The sequence below is a fragment of the Pinus tabuliformis genome, chromosome 7, assembly GCF_031772625.1.
Source record: "Pinus tabuliformis cultivar Carrire ecotype Pingquan chromosome 7, CPIR1, whole genome shotgun sequence".
NCBI lineage: Eukaryota > Viridiplantae > Streptophyta > Pinopsida > Pinales > Pinaceae > Pinus > Pinus tabuliformis.
Genome location: NC_142293.1, coordinates 706,464,514 through 706,484,579, shown reverse-complemented (window position 1 = coordinate 706,484,579; position 20,066 = coordinate 706,464,514).

Genomic DNA, 20,066 nt, shown 5'->3' with positions numbered 1-20,066 from the left:
ACCATCCTTGGTGTTCTTTCTGATTTAAGAAAATAACGTCAGATAGACTTTCCGTATAAATTCCTCCTCTTCCCTGATGGCCTCATCTGGGCCAAAGTGCTTCCACTGCACTTTAACCTGGGTGATGGCTCACTTCTTCATGGTGGTTTCTCTTCGATCAAGAATACGAAGAGGTTTTGCCAGAAACTCTCCTTCCAGTTCAACCTACACATATAAAAATCATAGTCACTACTTCCACAAAATAGTTTATCCAAAAGTTATGTATTATACTTAACTAATTACCTCAATATTTTCCCATCTAATTATATGTTGAGGGTTGTACACATATTTTTTTTGCAAGGAAACATGGAAAACATTATGGACCCGAATATGGATTGGTAACACAAGCTTATATGCTACCAGTCCAATCCGTTCCAAGACTTGAAAGGGTCCACAGTACTGGGGTTCTAACTTGGCACAACCCCTCCATTATAAGGAACTTTTCTGGGGCTTTACTCTTAGATATACATGATCCCCTAGCTGAAATTCTTTGTATGTCCTCTTTTTATCTGCATACATCTTCTGCCTATCTTGGGCAACCCTTAGATTTTGTCGAACCTTCTTAACCATCTCCTCCATTTCTGCTAGCATGTCAAGACCCAAGGCTAGCTTATTAACTAGACTATTCCAATCTATGGGCACCCTGCACCTTCTCCCATACAACACCTCAAAGGGGCTCATGCCCAGTGATTCATGATGCCCATTATTATAAGAAAATTCCACTAGGTGGAGATAGTCTTCCCACTTATGTGGTTGTTGCATCACAAACATACGTAACATGTCCTCCAACACTTGATTTACTCGTTCGGTTTGTCTGTCCATTTGAGGATGGTAAGCTGTACTAAATTGGATCTGGGTACCCAATCCTGAAAAGAGGGTTTTCCAGAATGTGGATGTAAATTTTACATCCCTATCAGAAATTACCACCCTAGGTATTTCGTGCAGACGAAAAATTTCCCTCATAAATATGTCTACAATTTCCATAGTTTTGTAAGTGGATTTCACAGGTATAAAGTGAGCGGTTTTGCTCAATTTTTCCACCACCACCATAATTGAGTTGTGTTGCTTCTTGGTGCAAGGTAAGCCGGTGATGAAGTCTAGAGATATGGTCTCCCATTTCCACTCTGGGATGGGCAATGGTTGCAACAAACCAGCGGGATGCTGATGTTTTGCCTTCACCAACTGACATTCCAAACATTTCGAGAAGTACTTAGTGACATCTTTCCTTAACCCAGACCAAAAATAACCGTTCTTGTTGGTTGAAAACAACTTTTGGTACCCTGGGTGGCCAACACATGGTTTCCTATGGAACTCATCCAATATCAATTGTTTAACAGAATTTTGGTTAGGAACATATATTCTGTTTTTGAAGGTGAGGATCTTATCTGAATTTATTTTAAAATCTGATATTTCCCCTTTCAACTGAGCTTCCTTTGCCTGTTGCCAAAGAAAAGTGTACTCTGGATCCTTGAGGGAGGCTTCCTTTATGATTTCAGGGATGTTTGAGCATACCTGACTGATTTGGACCTCATAAATACAATGTAATTTCCTGCTTAATGCATCAGCCACTCAATTTTCCTTCCCTTTAAGATGTTTCATTTCGAAATTGAACTCACTCAAAAATTTTGTCCATCTGGCCTGCTAAGCATTTAAGCTAGACTGGTTAAAAAAATTTGTAAGGCTGCTATGATCTATTAATAGTAGAAATTTCTTCCCCAAAAGGTAGTGTCGCTACATTTTAAGTGCATGCACCACTGTTGTTTATTCAAGGTCGTAACCATAATATCGCTGCTCATACTCCAATTTTCGTGATTTGTAAGCAATAACTTTTCCCTCTTGTGTCAGCGCTCCGCCAACACCTTTATTACTAGCATCTGTGCAAACCACAAAAGACTTTTCCAGATCTGCTACCTTTCACATGGGTGCGGTGGTAAGTAGGTGTTTTAGTCTTTCAAAGCTTTGTTAACATTCAGTTGTCCATTGGAAAGTGCATCCCTTTTTCTGTAATGAGGTCATTAGGAAAGTTTTGAAAATCCTTTGATGAACCGATGGTAGTACTTGACGAAACCCGGGAATGACCTAATATCAACAATATTCTTTGGGACGGTCCATTCCATAATGGTTTTGATATTTTATGGGTCCACTAATATTCCCTCTGCTGATATAACATGACCCAATTACTGAATCTATCTTTTGAAAAAGTCACACTTGCTATATTTAGCATATAACTGATTTTCCCGTAGAGTTTGCAACACTATCCTTAGATGCTTTCATGCTCCTCCTGATTCTTGGAGTATATTAAAATGTTGTCAATAAAAATCAGTACAAATTTATCAAGATAAGGCTGGAAAATACCGTGCATCAAACTCATAAAAGTAGTTGGGGCGTTTGTGAGGCCAAATGACAACACCACGAACTCGTAATGACCATAACGAGTTCAGAATGTAGTTTTGCAAATGTCTTCCTCCTTTATCCTTATTTGGTGGTAACCAAACCTTAAATCGATTTTTGAGAATACTTTGGCTCCTTGCACTTGATCAAATAGATCATCAATACGTGGTAAGGGATATTTATTTTTGATGGTCAGTTTATTTAACTGATAATAATCGATGCATAATCTCAAAGTTCCATATTTCTTCCATACAAACAGTATGGGGGCTCCCCAAGGGGACACACTAGGGTGGATATACTTTTTATCCAGAATTTCTTGAAGCTGCATTTTGAGTTCTGTTAACTCAGGTATGCTCATGTGATAAGGGGCCCTGGATACAGGGGCTGCACCCGAAATTAGTTCAATAGTGAAATCAATATCACGCTTGGGTGGTAATCCAGGAATGGATTCAGGGAATACATCAGCAAATTCCTGAATAACAGGAATATTTTCCAAGGAGGTCATTTTATTTTTGGAGTTCGTAAATCCCACCTGGACAGCATATATCTGACAGCCTTTCCTAATACATTTTCCTAGCTGACTAGCAGTAATAGGACACAATTTGGTATTTGTCTTGATTCCTTGAAGTTCCTTCCTTTGGCCTAACTCAGTGATAAAACTGATAGTTTTCTTCTTGCAATCAACTAGGGACCAACATTTTTCCAACCAATCCATCCCTATTAAAATGTCGTATGAACCCAAAGGGAGTATATTAACGTCAATGTAAATGGGTTGTCCTGAAATTTTTATAGGACAACGTTCTATTTTTGCAATTACCCTTCTCTTTGCCCCGGTGGCTAATTGAACCAACCATGGTTTTAGAAATTCATTGCTCTGTAGTTGACAACTTTCTACAACCTTAGGACTAACATAGCTTAAAATAACACAGGGATCAAATAAAACAGAGACAGGTTTCTTAGTAATCATACCTTCACATTCAATCATGGTGGGCTCATATTCTACATGATGGTCGTCTAGAGAAACATTAATTATGGCCATGCTCCTTGCCACTTCTCCAACTCTGGATGCTTCTTGAATATTTGATAGATGTTCTGTCCTTGCTTTATGCGAACAATTTTTGTAATAGTGGGGTTCTCCGCATCCCTAACATTGCAGAGGTGGTTTTGACTGCTGGTCATTAACAGATTTATTAACTCCTTTTGACTGTCTATTTTTAGAATATGCAACTTTGGGTTGGTTCCTTGCTGGAAATTTATAGAGAGGTTTTTGTTGTATATTTCTGCCATTAGTAAATTTTGTTTGTCTGTTTGGGATCAGGTTCCTTCCCTTCCTGTTCAATCCTCCTTTAGGTCCCTCATTTTTCTGTTTCATTTGCTGGTAGCAGATGCGGGCTTTTCGCACCGCATCATCCATGGTTCTTGGGTAATCAAACTCAAGCTTCTCCTTCATAAAATTGGGTAGGCTACTAATGAAACGCTGAATTTTGGCCTTTTCTTCTTGCATATAAGGCACATAGCATAGTAAGGAGGTGAATCATTTCACATATTCGTCCATGGTTAAGGTTCCCAATCTTAACTTGTGAAATTCCTTTGATTTTTCATCATAATAACGTTCAATTAGATGCTTATCCTTGAAATTATTTTGAAATTCTTTCCACGTAACTTGTTCTTCATCGATTTTCCTCACAGTTTTGATTTCTTCCCACCAAAGGGTAGCCTTACCTCTTAACTAATAAACTTCCAAATGTTCCTTTAGTTTATCGATATACTCATTAATCTAAAAATATTTTCTCATATCAATTAACCAAGCTTCCACTGCCTCTTCAGATTCCCCTTCAAAGAGTGATGGTTTAATATTTTTGAATTCTCCTTATAACTCAGATTTCTGTCTTTTTGTCTTGTGCTGATTGGAAATGTTGTCTGAACACCCTTCTTCATCTTCCCCATGTTTTTCACCTAACTCGACATTCTCTTCCCCATGCTGAGTTGTTGGGGTTTTCTCTTTATCTTCAACACTGGGGTTTGGATCTCATTGGTTCTGTCGATTAGATAGACCTCTCAGAATTCTTTCATGTTTTAGTCGTAGTCATTCATTAGCTATTCTTAAATATTTTATCTTAGCATGCAGTTGCTGAATGGTTTCGAGTAGAACAAAATTAGCTTGATGAGATTCCTCTACTAGATGTATCCAAATGTTAGGGTTGGCATTCACATAAGTTGTCTTTGGCGGGTTTGGTGGTCTCTGACACCTACGAATTCTGACCCCTTTTGTGTTGATGCGGCTCTTTGTGTTCACATGCACATTTACTTAGTTATTTTGATTAAGTCACATTTATTTCATATATACATAATTTCCCCAAAGAGTCTCAGTGTACGAACCTGAGCTCTAATACCATTTGTAACTTAACAAACAAACAAATTATGGAAATATGTAAATAAATAGAAAAAATAATAATATGTAACACATAAAAGTGATAGAATAATCATTCATGGCGCACCTATCTGGCTTGACTATTTATATTTAATGCAACACATTTTACAATGTATACGTTGTATTTGCAATTACTTTTCACATGGCTCCCAACGGGTGTAGTCGTCCATGATCAGACCTCAATTAAATGTTTCTTGTACTCTGATACATGCGACATAACCATGGTTGATCCCACTGCATGTATCTGTCAGAGGGTTGGGCTCACCTGCGATAGCTAGCCCGATTTACTCCCGTTGATCTTTAGAGGGTGATCTAACGGTGGGGAGGGTTTAGGGTTTTACCATCTAGCCAACTCCCCACGTCTGACTGGTTGTGGAGTCATTTTTTGTTGGCGAATTTTGGTTTTCGTTGTTCTGCAATGAGGTTGGCCTTTGGTTGTTTCAACTCGGCTCATGACCATTTCTGCTGTGTGCAATGGAGATTTTTTTCGACCCCTCACCGGAAGGTATCCTAAACTACTCGACCCTATGTTGTTTCAGTTTTCTACATTGTTTGAGCTAGGGTTTCGCTTCAATCTTCCATTTGGTGTGGTGTCTAATTGGTTGCTTCCACCGTCCATGGGTGGCTCAATGGTTTTCCGATTCCACAGAAGGTGTCCAGGTCTGAAGTCGATTTTTGGAAGGTAAGCATGTTGTTTTCTTCTATTTATGTCTTCCATAGATTTATTCTAATAGTTTCTTACAGATTTCTTTTTCCCAATTGGCTAGCTGATTAATTTTACTGTATTGAAGGCAAATTGCCATTTGCTGGAAGTCTCTAGTCTCAAGTATGTTTGTCACCCTCTCGGCATCCTTTTTGACTTGTTTACTAGCAAGTTTACGTTTCTAAAGGGTTTTGAGGTCGCTAACACATGATTGTAGGTATCACACTGTAGTCGACATGCTATTTGCGTGGTTAAGACAATGCTATTTGTACTTTTAAGAGCTTATGATTCTCCGTGGGTGTTTACAAGTCGGAAAATCCTCCCTGGTTCACTAGATGTCTAACAGATAGTCATATGGTATTATTTTTCTGGATGGAGGCTATACGCCAAATTTCGTTGAACCGGACTTTAATTCGGGTGACCATGTTCATTAGTTATGTTTTGTGCATGACGTTATTGCTAGTTCAGAACTGCTTACTATGTAGATTAGACCGAGGGTTAACTTGGGTATTTTCTCTGAAAGAATATTTGAACAATGGTTCTCTATTATGCATGTTTCCCATTAAGATTCTAGACTCGAAGGTTTGGGCTTATTTAATGACTTTGACAATTTCAGGTCGTTGAGCCTGTTTTTCCATTGAGGAATTAATTTAAGTTTATAGTTACAGTCTATATATGTTTAGTCCTTCGTATTTAAGATGAATGAATTTGTGCCCTGTACTGGTTTATATTCGTTATTATCTTCTCCTTGTAGTCTATAATGATTGGTAGAGGTTCATTTATGTTTCCTTTTAAAAGTAATAGTTTGAATGAATAGATAATGATTTCTAGACTTTTAACTTATTTCTCCTTCCTATTATTATCTGTTCGGGATTCCGAACCTACTGTCATAAAATTTATTTTTACAGTTTTAAGGGTACGTGTGTTTGTATTTGATATAGTGAGATAACTCTATCATGCATTGCTTGTAAAATTTACAGTCTCCTTGGAATGTAAGTAATTCAATTATGTTCTCTGTTCTAGATGCACTTGTATGAAATTTTTCTCCTTAATTTATTTTGTCAGTCAAACTAGTAATTTTCATATTCAATCATCATTTCCTAAATATAAATTTGAGTTACTGATCTGTTCAATACTTGAAAACATGCAACTCCGATCCTATCTGGAAAGTCTCTCCTCCCAGCCGCGAGCCTGGCAATCACATCCAAACTCTCCTCCGAGCACTTTCTTCTCTTCACAGTTAAGATAAGTCTAACTACAGTCGAGTACCTTGGGTACCTTGAGCCTCAGGACTCACTGTCTAGCCTCAAGTCCTGTACCTTGCAGTTTGTTTTTGAGTATTCTCCCACTGGTTTATTTCACCCAGTGTGAGGATATTCCCCACTTTTCTCTGAACTCTTCCCCCATATATATATCCCCTCCCACGGGAAGATGGGTAACTATTTCTTTTAACTATTACAAACAATTTTTATTTTTGTTAAAATACTTGAACTCCTAATTATCCATTAATTAGGTAACCAAATATATTAGGGCCTTTTAGCCTCATTCATTTATTATTTTAACAACTTAAAGTAAAAAAATCAATACACTAAAAGATAGAAACAAAAGTTAATAACCACAATAATTATTTATGCAACTTGAGGTGTTACATAAGATGATGGTTTTTTAACTTGAAAATGACTCTTTAAAAGAGAATTTGACGTAAGAACTTGAATAATAATATAAATTTACATATGAAAACTTATTATAAAAAATTAAATAAATAAAAATTACACTTTTTCCACTTACCCACCTAATAATTTTAATTAATATGTACACACAAAGAGTCAATATCCCTTATGTTCAGCGTTTTCAATATAATACTTTACATTTAAGCATTAAGAGAGAGCAAAGCTATATAGGATGATGCTTTTTTAACTTGAAAATTTTCACAAGTAATGAGATACATTTCACGTAACTCTGAAAGTATTTATATTCTATGTTTTGGATTCTTTAAAGAGTAATGATGTAACTCTCAAAGTATTTATATATACAAGATGATGGTTTTTTAACTTTGAATTTTTTTACAGTTTTTTTTACAATTAATGATTAGATGCATTTCATGTAACTTATGTTTTTTTTCTCGATTCTTTAAAAAATAACATTTGGATCCTTCAAAGAGTAATAAACGTATATAGGATGATAAACGTATATAGGATGATGGTTTTTTAAGTTTGAATTTTTTCCTATAATTTTCAAAATGATTATATACATTTTATGTAATTTATTCTTTATGTTCTCGATTCTTCGAAGAGTAACAAATATATATATAAGATGAAGGTTTTTCAACTTTGAATAACTATGAGAGTAATTTTTTTTACAACATTTAATAAACTAATTTTAATAAACCAAAAGAGATGAAAAATTTGTAATAAAAGGTTTACATTTCTATAAAATATTTTTCATCTAGCTTTTTAATGCATTGATATTGTGTACTTAATTATATATTACTTACTCAACTATTTTAGATTATAATTTAGTTTTAATATTTATATAGTTTTAATAATACACTATTTTAGATTATACTTTACTTTTAATATTTATATAATTTAATAATTTATGGCTCATACAAATGCTTAATTATTATTTTTAATTATTTGCTAATATTATTTTTATGTTCATTTTTATAATAAAAATAAGTACTTTAGTTTTAATATTTATATAAATTTAATAATATATAACTCATAAAAATTTTTAGTTATTATTTTTAATTATTTATCAGCATTATTTTTATATTGAATTTATAATAAAATTGAGTATTTGTATATTTTAAAATGATGAAAAATAAAATATAATAATTTTGATTTTGATTCCATAAAAATATTATTGAATCTTTTATATTTATATTAATATTTATTATTACGAGCCTAGATCTCTTTAAAAGGATCAAATTCTGCTGCAAACCTTTTTACTCAAGAAAATGTTTACACCTAGAAGATTTGATACATCTCATCAATGTGGTTCTCGTTCTAGTTACCGCCAACTTTGTCACATTTTCATATTATCATTATTATGTATATGTTTGAGATGAAATCGATAATTTGAATCATTCATATTGTTTATCACACATTCATAGAGATAATAAGACACTTTGATATTGTCAACCTAATTTATGATATTTTTTTTTAAACAGATCATTTTATTATGAATTCTTCTAAATATTATGATCAATAAGTTTAAATAGCTAAGATCTATTTTAACTATTTTAATTGTTTATGATATAATTATGTTGTAATTTTTAATTGTTTAAATTGTATTTTTAAATAATGTAATCTAATTAAAAAATAAAATGGTCTATTTACAATAAACTATTTAGATGAAAAGGTAAGTGTTATGGAAAAATAATTTCTTCTATTTGTTAAACCGTCTTGCTTTGTCTTTTTTATCTCAAATGTAATCATCCTTTTGCATATAATTACCCTTAATTTGAAAAACTTTAGCCATTAGATTATTGATTATAGTAATGACATCATTTCTCTGTGTTAATTACACATTAGGGAAATCTAGTTCTTATTGTTGATCTTAAATTATAGTATTTTCATCATTTTTTATGTTGATTTGAAATTAGGAAAATTTAGCTTATGCTTATTGCATATGACAATAATTTTGGTAGAGATAAACAATTGTATAAGCATATCAAGTATCTAGTGCAATAATTGAAGGGAGTAGATGAAACTCCGATATATTAGATTATTGTTTTAGGGTCCAATTTTAGATTGAGATTATTATTAATCTTGATGAATCTAAAGAAGTATTGATGCAACTTTCCTTTGGTATTTTTTGGAGAAAGATTAGGGAATGTCCACCATTTGGACTTAACCACTTAATATTTCCTAGGATAGAAAGAAGTCCATTTTGCTCATGCTCTTTCCCATAAATTTTCTCAAAACTAACTTATTATACAAAATTTAACTACATAATCAGTTAATTTAAATCTTGGCCTCGATAGCCAACAAATTCAAACAATAATTATAATAATCTTAAAATAGTCATGTATTTTAAAAAACAAAGCACATGGGTATCACATCTTCTCCCTTTTGAAATAATCAGTATCCTCGATATTTTCCATTTTTCGTCACTTTGAGGGAAATCTTCACACTTTTAATCCTCTATTTTCTAGGTAGCATTTTCAAGGCTGAAGTGCTTCCATTATAGTTTAACCCAGGTGATGACTTGATTCTAGAATGAAGTTTCCCTCCTATATAATATTTGTAGATGTTCAACCTGAAAATATCCTTCTGATTCGACTTTCATAACATTCCAATAAATTACATGAGTAGGGTCATGAACATATTTCTTCAACAATGAAACTTGAAAAACATTGTGCACTTGTATATGACTCGGTAGTGCTAGCTAGTAGGTCACCGGTCCTACTCTAACTAGTATCTCGAATGGTCTATAGAACCTAGGTTTTAACTTAGCACCGGTTCCCAACTTCAACATATTTTTCTTTGGCTTAACTTTAATATAGAAATTCTCTCATACACTGTAGTCTTTATGCAATATTTTTTGGTCTTTGTAACTCTTCTAACTATCTTGGACTACTTTCAAGTTTTGTCTTATCTTCTTAACCAAGTTTTCCATTTCCTACAGAAGATCAAGTCCTAAAATCAACCTATCTTCCAGCTGACTCCAACACGAGTGTGGAACTTTGATGCATACACAAATTCAAATGGAGTCATCTTAATTGATTCTTGGTATTTGTTTTTATAAGAAATTCCATGGAGTGTAAATAATTTCCCCACTTTGTGGGATGGTCCATTATGTACATGCAAAATATCCTCAAGCATTTGATCAGTCCTCTCTATTTGACTATCTACTTGAGGATGGTAGGTTGTACTAAAGACCATGATCCGGATTTAAGCAGGAACGCAATAGATTACAGAGATAACCATAAATACAGAGATGCGATAACCATAAAAACAGAGATGCAGTGGAAATAATACTTCATTTCATTAATGGAGAATACTGAAATATGCTTACAAATAGAAATAACCCAGCTAGGGCGATGGTAGCTTATCTCTGAGAAGAGATGTGTCGGCTACATGCCTCTGAACTGTTTCGAAGTGTCTTTTCAATGAGGCTCGAAGGCCTATTTATTATTGAGAAACAATGGAAAACCCTTCACATTCCAAAACCTAACCCTAGAAGATGAAACGCCAAATTGTGGGCCCCGTTTTGGGGTGAGTTGGACAGCCAACTTCCCGGGGTCGCGAATTGGTCGTATTATCTCCATTTGACGCGCATGATAGCCGTTGGAAAGATCTCTCCGAGGACTACGACGGAAAAGACGATTTTTATCAAAAAAATCGATGGCGGTGGATTTCCCAAAAAACGTTGTTTAGGGCCTCAAAACGGCTCTGGAAGTTTAGGACCCGAAAAACTGCTAAAAATAGTAAACTGTGTTATAATTAAGGAAACTGAAAAACTGAAAGAGACAGTTGTGGGGGTCCAAATGGGATAGGTGGGTGGCCACCAACGTCCACCTGGATCATTCCTCCCCCCTTAGGAAGCAATGGTCCCCATTGCGTTGAGTTCCTCCCTGAGATGAGGAAGCTTCTACTGAGCTGGGTCTCTATTGAGCTGTTCTGCAATCTTTGATGTGTCTAGAAATGGTGGGAAGCATGGTCGGCGATGGTCCACATTGAACAATCGGTGCAAGCGAAGGAATGGAGGAATGTTGTGCTTCAAAGCATTGTTTCCCACAGCCTTGTTACTAGTGTAAGGACCATGTCGAAGCGATCTGAGTTTCTGATGGGTTCTAGTAAGGCGCTCCCTCTGCAAATGTAACCAAACTTTGTCGCCCACCTGAAACTTGTGTGGTACCCCTCCGGGTAAGGAGAAGTTGTTCCTGTGTTCTGTCAAGACTGTATCCCTCTGTTGCTGCTGCTGTGTGGAGGAACCCTTCACGGGGGTCATGGATGTAGAACCGATCTTCCCCTTACTTTGGGAGCGAACCAGACAGAAAATAAATTTCCTAGTCTGTGAGATGAGCTTGCTGCCTTTCTTAGCAGTGATCAAAGAGGTGGCGGTAGGTGGGGCTACCTCCGGTATCCTGTATAATGAATTATCCAATGAAATGATGATAGCGCGAGGCCTTGACTCATACACAGCATGTCGCCTCCACAAGTATGGCTGGCATAATAGTACATCACAAACATCCAGAGGTGTAACATCACACAATACCTCGTCTGTGAAGGGCTTAATGCTGTAGGGAAGGCAGCACTGCTGGCGAACTTTGAGATCTCGTCCTTCGTGAAGCCAACCGATACTGTACGGCTGTGGGTGTGGTGTAGTTGGTAGGCCCAACCGCTTCACGACCTCTGCTGAAATGAGGTTCTTTTGGCTGCCACTGTCGACAATGAATTACAACGGTGAACCCTTCACCCACATCTGTGAGTGGAAAAGACGTTCCCCCTCCTCTGGATCTTCGGGCTCATTTTTCTGGATCTTGGCAGTAGCAACAGTGGCGCTGGGATCCGCATCAATGATCTGCTTCCCTTTGTCATTCCCCTTGTCGGGTTCTGACTCAGAGTCGGAACATGCATCTGATTCAGAAGCCTTCAACTCGGCCACCAGCGACTGCTTGGTCCGACACTCACTTGTGTTATGAGTGGGACTCTTATGGAACTCACACCACTTTCCTGTGTCCTTCTTCGGCTTCATGATGTTGTTCTTTTCTTACAGAGTAGAGGGGTTGTCTTGGGTCACCCCGCCTTAGCTTTGTCCTTTGGGCTTCGGATTTGCAGATCCAAAGTCTCGCTTCTTCTGTTTGAACTTTTGCTCGATTTTGATAACGTATCGGTATGCTGTGCCGAGTGAGGAGATGTTCAAGAACTCCATCTCTTCCTGGATGTATCTTTGTAGGCAGCCACGGTATTTGAGTACTAGATGCAGCTCAGAATCTTTGATACCCAACTGTGTGTGAAGGGTATGAAAAATATTTGTGAACTCTGGTACATCTTGGTCTCGTCCCTGCTGCAGTGTGGTCCATTTGATGTATTTGTCCTCATAGCTTTTTACAGGGTAGTACTGCTCCTTGATGGCATCCCGGAAGTCATTCCAAGTGGGGGCGGCTGAAAACAGTGAGCCTGTACTTTCATCCTTCTGCTCATAGTATGTTTCCCACCAGTCCTTGACGTGGGGGGCTGCTTTGAGAAGAGCGAAAACAATCTTTTCCCGACTTGAAAATTCATGAACAGAAAAATACCCATCTAGCAGATTTAACCATTTATCTACGGCATCTGCGTCCATTTGACCCTCGAAGATGGGGATTTCAAAATTAACTTGTACCTTAAACGGTGTGGTGTTTCCAGAGTAGCTGTTGGAAGCCGATGCGTCGCCTCTGGGTAGCCGCTGAAGGATCTGCGCAAAGCTATCCATCATCGCGTTCCTTTGCCGCTCGAGGGCTTCTTCGAGCAAGATTCTGATAGGATCTCCTGCCCCCCGTCTTTCTTCTCATCCGCCATGGGAGGTCGTCGAGATTTGCGAGGCTGGTCTTGCAAAGGTTCGACCAATTCAAGCCCTAACTCATTATATCCCGACCTCGTTGGGGACATGCAAAGAAAAACAGAGAAAAAAATAGACCGCTCTGATACCACTGATCCGGATTTAAGCAGGAACACAATAGATTACAGAGATAACCATAAATACAGAGATGCGATAACCATAAAAACAGAGATGCATCGGAAATAATACTTCATTTCATTAATGGAGAATACTGAAATATGCTTACAAATAGAAATAACCCAGCTAGGGCGATGGTAGCTTATCTCTGAGAAGAGATGTGTTGGCTACATGCCTCTGAACTGTTTCGAAGTGTCTTTTCAATGAGGCTAGAAGGCCTATTTATTATTGAGAAACAATGGAAAACCCTTCACATTCCAAAACCTAACCCTAGAAGATGAAACGCCAAATTGTGGGCCCCGTTTTGGGGTGAGTTGGACAGCCAACTTCCCAGGGTCGCGAATTGGTCGTATTATCTCTGTTTGACGCGCATGATAGCCCGTTGGAAAGATCTCTCCGAGGACTACGACGGAAAAGATGATTTTTATCAAAAAAATCGTTGGCGGTGGATTTCCCAAAAAACGTCGTTTAGGGCCTCAAAACGGCTCCGGAAGTTTAGGACCCGAAAAACTGCTAAAAATAGTAAACTGTGCTATAATTAAGGAAACTGAAAAACTGAAAGAGACAGTTGTGGGGGTCCAAATGGGATAGGTGGGTGGTCACCAACGTCCACCTGGATCAAATCAAATACATATCCATTCATGCAAACAATGTTTTCCATAAATTATAAGTAAACTTTGCATCACGATCATATATTACTATTTTCGATATTCCATGTAATCGAAAAATTACCTACATGAAAATGTCTACAATTTATATTGCCTTATATGTGGAGTGGACATGTATAATGTGAGATTAATTTCTTAACTTCTCCACTACCACCATGATGGATTTATGTTTCTTCCTAGTTTTAGGTAGTCCAATAATGAAGGTCAAAGAAATATCCTCCCACTCTAACTTCGGAATGGGTAAATGATTTTGCAATTCAGTAGGGTGTTGGTGTTTCACTTTAACCAGTTGGGACTCTGAACACCTTGCCAAATATTCAACTACTTCCCCTTTCATCACTAGCTAATAAAACTCTAAATCCTAAGTGTTGTAATCATCTTTTGATACTCTCGATGAGTTGGAAAGTGTCTTTTGTGGTGCTCATTTAGAATTAGCTATTTTATGGTAGCGTCATTTGGAACATATATTCTATTTTTACAAGTTAACAATCCATCTTTATCTTCTGAATAAATTGACCATTATACATTGTTTAATTTTCACTAATTCTATCCATATACTTCATATTTTAAGGCTGCTACTTTGATTAACTCCAAAAAGTCATTTTTTGTACTAGTGACAACAATTTCAACAATCGGATTTGCAATCATGCGTAAAGCATATGCTACTTTATTCTCCTTACCCTTTTATATGTTTATAATCAAACTCAAATTCACTCAAGAATGCCATTGATCTTGGCTTGTCTCACATTCAAATCTATTTGGATGAGAAAATACTTCAAACTACAATGCTGAGTAATAAGAGTAAATTTATTCTCTAATAGATAATGTTGCCACATTTTTAGTGCATGTATGACTACAACTAACTCAACATCATAAACAACATAGTTTATCTCACGATGTTTTAAATTTACTGATTCATGATAAATTACATTATTTCCTTGCATTAATACTCCACTCAACCTTTCGAGACATACATATATGCAAATAGTGAAATCCTCACTAGGATCAATGATTTTCACTATAGGAGCTATTGTTAATAAATACATCATCCTATCAAGGCTCTCTTGAGACTTTTGTGTCAAGTTAAATTTCACTCCCTTTTTCTACAATGAACTGATAGGGTAAGCTAGCTTTGAAAACCATTCAATAAATCTTTGATAATAGTGGGTGATATCATGAAAGACCTAATGTATTCCATATCCTTAGGAACTCGCCAATTTAAAATGTCTTTGACCTTTTCAGGGTCAACTGAAATCCTTTCATTGGAAATCACATGTCCCAAGCACTAGATTTTGTTCTCATAAAATTAACATTTGCCGAACTTTACATACAACTAGCATTCCATAAGAGTTTGTAAAACTATTCTCAAGTTTTCTTCATGTTCTTCTTGCATTTTTTAATATATCAAAATAAAATCAATCAAAATTAACATGAACTTTTCTAGATATTGACTGAAGATACTATTCATCAAGCACATAAAGATAGCAGGAGAATTAGTAAGGCCAAATGAAATTAAAACAAATCCATAGCGCCGATACGAAGTTATAAAGAAAGTATTGGGTATGTCCTCATCCTTGATACTTAGTTGATAGTAACGAGACCAAATGTCTAATTTTCAAAAAATTGTTACCCCTCTAACTCGGTCAAACAAATAATTTATCCCACGTAGAGGATATTTGTTTTATATAGTCAATTTATTTAACTATATGTAGTTTATGCATATTTTTAAATGTTCCATCCTTATTTCTTACAAATAATATAGGTGCTTCCTAAGGGGAAACACTTGGTCCCATGTAACCCTTTTCTATCAACTCTTGTAGTTATATTTTTAACTCCATCAATTCGAGTACACTCATTTTGTAGGGTGCTTTAGACATAGGTGTAGCTCCTGGTATTAATTTAATTGTGAAATCTATGTCTCTGTTAGGGGGTAACCCTGGAATATCATCTGGAAAGATATCTTTAAATTCTCTGATCACTTCTAGGTCATCCATGTTCATATTTTCAGTTTTCTGTGTAAATTCTTCTATCTACAAAACAAACAATTTGTAGCCTTTTGGGAACATTTTTTTGTTGTAATGCCGAAATTTTCATAGTGGATATAGATCTTGATATTCCTTTGATAAGATGTACATTTCCCTCTTCCGAGGTGCATCTAAGAATTTTCTATAGACAATTAACTACGGACCTATGTTTCTATACTTAACTTGCATCTATCCACAACTTATAGACTAACGTAATTAAGGTTGGCTCCTGGGTCTACCAAAATAGAAACATGTTGGTCTAGAATCATACCTTCAATCTCAATCATTGTCAATTGGTGTTCTTCCTAACAATCGTCTAATCCAACATTGATCCTTTGTCTATTCTTGTCCACATTGTTCACTGTATATGCTTCACGTATGACTTGCAAAGCTTGGAGTGATATAGTATCATATGGAGAATTTCTGAGCAAATTCAGCTCTCGACAACCTCAACACTTTAATGGTTCACGCTCTTTTCCATTGTTGTTTCCTTTGCTATTCAAAGAAATGGTTTTAGATCTCGTTTGAAAATGTGTAGGCTATGGTTGATTATTTCTGTTTCTAGATTGATGATTTTTCCCAAATTTTTTGAGAAAATTTTTAAATTTTTATTTTCTTCTCCAAATTTGTCCTTTCCTTTAATGGGTCATGATTTTGAGACTTTATTTTTCTACTTGAACTACTAATAGCATATTCATGCTTTCCGAACAACTTTGTCTATCATTTTTGGTTTATCAAACTCAATTATTTCTTATATGAAAGAGGGTGACAATTAAGAAAGCATTGCACCATTGTTTTTTTTCCATCCATACTCAGTTAGCCCAACTTCAAATCATGGAATTATTTTGGTTTTTCTTCATAATATCTCTCAATTAGATATTTTTCCTTAAAGTATTTATGGAATTCATTCCAACTCATTGTTTTTTCTTGTATGTTGTGTACATTACCTCTTCCCACCATTGTGAGGATTTTCCTTGTAGTTGATAGACAACTAGTCTGGATTCAAACAACCATTTCTTTGTTTCTTCTTCATTTTCACCATCGAATGCCTGTGTTCTAATCTTTTTAAATTCTCCTCAAAATTATATTTTCTGAGTCTTCATTTGTTTAGGTGTTTTGGGGAGTATTTGGTCTCATTCCTCCTCACTCTCCAGTTTGTCATTCTCACTCTCAACATTGTAGTCTATATTTTTATACTTGGAAGACTCCTCTTTGTCTTCCCTTACCTCCAGATCTGGAGGTTTTTTATTTGACGTTTCAATCAAGTCCTTAATGAGCTTCTCCTCCTCTACGCTTGTCTTTACCAAATACTCATTGCTAACATTGATACTAGCCAACTTGTGCTCCATGTCTTTCACCATTTCTAGCAGTTGTGTTGTAGGAGGTGAGGTCTCATCTCCTAACATCACCCAAATATGCTCTCCTTCACCAAGGAAACTTAGAAAATGGTTTTCCCATTCCTATATTCTTTTCTTCTTAATTTTGTGTAACACAAAACATTAACTTGATTAATTTCCAGAAAACATAACCACAACTATATTAGATTAAAATTGTGATTTTGCCCCTAAATCTCCATTTCGAACCTATAGCTTTGATATCACATGGTATCTCAAATCACACCTTAAATGAGATATATAAGGTGGGATTCCCCACCCCCTTCTCCTTCATATGCACAAAAAAATAACTATTTCATTTGATCCTTTGAAAATAACATTATGTTATGTCACTTCAGCTATAGATTTATAATGTATTACTTTGACCGTCTTAACCACTTGGTAAAATTTCAATGTCCTTTTCAAGTTCTAAAGGCTTGATGCTTGCTGGTGTGGCGTCTGACTATGTGTATAGGTTTGCGTCATTGCCACTTGGTTGGATTACATTGATCCATGTTGGGTAAGCACATGCCTTCAGGTGACTTCAAATGGCATGGTGGTGAATGATAATCAATGGTCTCGATTTGTCCTTCTGAATTGACAGTGGTCCTTGTTAGGGTTCGTCATTTGGGGGAAAATGATATCTCTAGTTCATTTGTTCATTTTCAGTTGGCATAGATAGGTAGCAGTTCGACTCTGCTACCGGAATTTAACCCATCAAAGCCTCACCCCTTTGTTTATCAATTGTAAACCCATTTTCTAACCACGCGTACAATCAGTCTCTTTCTGTGGAGGTTAATTTTGACACTACGGGGTAGGAATTTTCTGTAAGTTTATAGAGTCGACGCTCTACCTCGTTATTTCTACCTTTCCTTTCACGTTTTCATTGGAGTTTGGATTTAACTAGTTACACTGTTAGCTATTGCAGGTTCAAAATGGAAGAATACTTTTCCAGTGGTGCTGAGATTCTTCCAATATCCATTATTGCTAAAAATACCTTGTTCATGCTAGTTTTGTTTTTCTAGCCTCATCTTAGGGATCTTCCGAGAGTTCCTTTTCTTCCAGGTAATTCGTTTTCTTTTTTCTTCTCATATATTTCATTTTCTGGTCTAAACATTGTTATAAGGGTTTGCTCATACACTTATCATGTATCCACATGGGAAAAGGATGGCATTTCTGCTGGACCACCAGGTACATGGAAAAAGGATGCCATTTCTGCTGGACCACCTCTTGGTGGTGTTTACAAGCTTCTATTAATTTCTCCTTCTCATCCTTCTAATTATTTTTGAGATAAAAACCCTCAAATTCCATTATTGCATTTTCTCATTCCTTTTGTGGTCAACTTATTACCTAGAGTTCTTCTGGGCCACGACATACCATGGGTAATTGTGTAGTCATGATTACGACCAGGATTTGGTCATATTGTCCTGCGTAAGCCTTCGGCCAACCCGTGGTATGGCGTCTTAAGGAAAAATCCCTTGATGGAATTCATTCTCCGTTCAAGGGTTTTACCCTAATCATTTTTCCCACTTCTTATTGTTTCGTATTTTAGAGGGTTTGACTGAGTAAAAATATAATATATATTTATTCCTCTTTTTTGCAGGTTAACGAATGGAATCTCAGTGCTGGCAGATTTCAAGTATGACAACTCTTTCTAGCTGTGCTCGTCCTTCCCTGAAATTTTTACAATCCGGTGTATTTTTCCTGTGACAGTTTGCTTATGTTTATGATCAAACATCTTGGTTTCAATATTTTACTAACTGGAGCTTGGTTGCTCTATAGTACACTAAAATCTTGATATAGTGTAGGCGTCTGGTTCCTTTCTAGATCTTACAATATCAATGGCTTATTTAGGCTTCAACGTTTAGAGGTTGGATCCCCTTGCGCTAATTGATCGACTTGTATTTTCCCTTTGTACATTTTGTCCGTCCCTCCCGGAAATGATATGGTCGTTGCTATATATATTTTCTATTAAGTCAATTTAAAGAGATTCATACTTTACCCAATTGGGTTTTCTCAGGAAGACAATTATATACAGTTCTTTGAGAAATAGTAATTTTGTTTATGACAAAGTGCCATGGCTTAATTTTTAATTCTACTTCTGTTGAAATGGGTCCAGTTTGGCATCACTGTATATAATGGTTAATTTATAGAGAATATTTCATATTCCCTGAATTTTTGTACTTGAAACGGCCACCAGTGGGACTTATTTGAAATAAATTGTAAATTGGATATTTATTCACCTTCTTTTAATATATATAGTAAGTTTACTTAATCTGCATTATTTTCACCTTCTTTTTAATTCTTATAGCTATATCCGAGCATTATTATTATTGTTTTCCCTGTTCCTTGCCTATGGCCTCTGGTTTTGTCAACGTTCTGGATATACCTTTCAAGGAAAGCGGATAATTATTTACAAAAATATAGAATACTCATAACCTCATTGCTTATGCCCCTTGGTGTTATTGTTAAGAACAATGTCCTTTGCATTGTTGTGTTTCTCTCTTTCAAAACAAATATTACTTGTGATTCTCTCTCGACCTTTTAAAATTGTAATACTCTCTCAACCTTTTAAAATTGTAATACGAGTCAATTTCTTTAGAGATATATAAAATATCCTTATCATCTAAATGTTCGGTCTCTTTTCCAGAACTAGATAGCTAGTGAAACTTCTTCCCTGAGACCGAATCCTCGATTCGGTAAACACTAGTTAACTATCCCATTTCTATGTTAAAGGAAGTTTATATATAGCTTTATAAGTATTGGTTTAAT